The following is a 2,471-nucleotide window of genomic DNA, read 5'->3' on the forward strand; positions in this document are numbered from 1 at the left end:
TTAAACCACCTCCTCTCCCTGCTTGCCGGGTCTCTCATTGTCTTTCCTTGTTGTGTTGTCATCTTGTTGTGTCAGCTCTCCATGCCAGCCCATTACATCAGCTCACTGTCTTGCTTGTCTTCTTTAGGAGGCACTGGGAACCAAACCTGGGACCTCCCATGTGATAGGCAAGTGCTCACCACTTCCCCACAATGAGACTTTGAAGAGCCGTTGTTGAAATGCTTGGCAATTCAAAAATACTCTAAGTTGAAGTGCTACTTGCCAAAAAGTTTGCCTAAAAAGGGGAGGCCAAAGATGAGTTTTAAGGTGGTCACTTATAGGTGGAACTATAGTCACTTACACAGAATGATTTGAGAGGCATCCAAACCCTCTTTCATGTGAGAATTCTATCAGAATCACTGAAACAGGAAAGAATCAGCAGACCTTTAGCAGCATTTCTTTACTAATACACCCACTACTCCGCCATGCTTACCTGTCCCTCCATCTCTTTGGTTTCTGGAAAGCACAGCACCATGTTGAACAAGTCCTCTCTGCCATTCAGAACATCACTCTTGTTTCCAGATTTCTCCAGCACAGGTCATACTTCAAGATTATGCCAGTAGGGGCAGAAATAGCAGACAACTCTACTTTTAAAGCCTGCGGAAGATAAAAATATAATGATTGAATCCTTCCTTTCAGGGCCCCTCAGAAATAAAAGAAATCCCTGTGATGTGAGGCTATAGGGTTAATTTTAATAGTTCTATAGCTGTCACATTCTGTGCAGAAAGCCTTTAAAAGTGAACAAATGCTGATTCATTTTTATATAGATACAGCCTGAGGTTTGTATGGTCTGGATAACCATGGCCTCAATTACTGCAGCAGAAACTTGTCTTGTTTTAATCTCCATTTTTCCTTAGAAAAAACAAAGCAATTCTTGGGTAAAAATGGGTCGGTCAGACAGAGCATCATCTCAAATGCTTTACTGTATTATTTCGCAAGTCATTATTTGAGCCCAAATAGAGGTAATCGAGGACAAGTCCTGAATTATGGTTGCATTGGTAGATAAACCAGATGAGTCTTGTTACTGCAAATGAAAGCATAGTTGCTAGTGACACCCTACAAGTCTGCTTTAGGGCCCCCGTAGGATTTATTCCCATTATTTCAGCCTGACCGTTTGCTTGAGGTGGTGAAGTAGAGTACAACTGGGGTAAGGGCCCAGCCCACAAATTCATGGCTCCCAACTGTGCCCACGAATGATTGTGTCTGACGCTGCCCTTTGCGAATGACTGCTGCAGCGCTCCCATTATTCCTGAGGTGGTGGGAGGTAGATGAGGGACCCTTAAGTATGTCCAATTTGTGAAAACATTGACCACCACCGAATTCTTTCTCTGTAAAAATTTCCCAATTCATATAGACTCTTTACCAAAGGCACTTAATCATGTCCCATGGAGATACAAGTACCTCCCGTAGCCTCAGCTTAGTGACCTGGATATACTTAGTTACCCTACTAGGATTTCTGGTTATCCTCTATTCAACACTATCTCAAACTCCTCGTTGTTAAACATAAATATTACTTGGTGTCTATAGGCAAGGAATTACTAAAGGCATTTCTTGGAAGTTTGTGTGGTCAAAATGACAGGGCACCCATCTTCTTCAATCCCAAGGCATTCTCATATGAAAGGTATCCATTCAGGGAGTTTGCTTGTTAGAAAATTAAATTCATCATATTTTGTCTATCGGACACTCCCTCTTTGACAGGCTTCATACATGGAACACCATCAGAAAATGAGTGGGAAATCACAGGGTTTGATTAGCTTGTAGAGGTGGGTTATAAACATCTAATGATTATAGCACAATGCAATTCACTAGCCTCTATTGAAGTTCCCTCAGACACCACCTAAACATTTGTAATTCATGAACTGTGGTCAAGAGTGCAGAAGACAGCAGGTGAAGACTGACAGTTCTGTATTTCCACTGTTGCCAATTGCACGTGGATTTAGCCTTAGAAAAGAGTGTCCAAAGACATTGAGGCTGATATGAGGGATGCTTGCGATACTAGTTAGGGCTGCTACATGTTGGTGTGTGTATAATAATTTCCTTCTGTAAGTCACACTATTCTTTGGTAATAAGAAGGCAATGCCTTTCATCACCTTAGATGTTTTGTGGCTGATCTCAGATCCAATGCATGGGTCAGTGGTGGGAAGCCACATATATGCTCAAGCTAAAGTACTTAGACTCAAATATCCAAGCTGTGAAATTTTAGGTTTTGTTGGGTGTTCTAGGTCACAAAGAAGACGTTGAAAAATCAATTTTGAGATGAAAGTTAAATGACATTTCACAAAATCAGACATTAAAAGAGGAAACTTGTAAATTCACCTAATTCAGGACCAAGAGTGGCAAAAATTTCTATGCTGTTAAAGTTTCAACTGTCTCTCTTTATTGCTGTGGATGTGCCTTTGAACAGCCTTGACATTTCCCTCTTCCTTCTAGTG

Source organism: Dasypus novemcinctus, chromosome 24 (assembly GCF_030445035.2).
Source record: "Dasypus novemcinctus isolate mDasNov1 chromosome 24, mDasNov1.1.hap2, whole genome shotgun sequence".
NCBI lineage: Eukaryota > Metazoa > Chordata > Mammalia > Cingulata > Dasypodidae > Dasypus > Dasypus novemcinctus.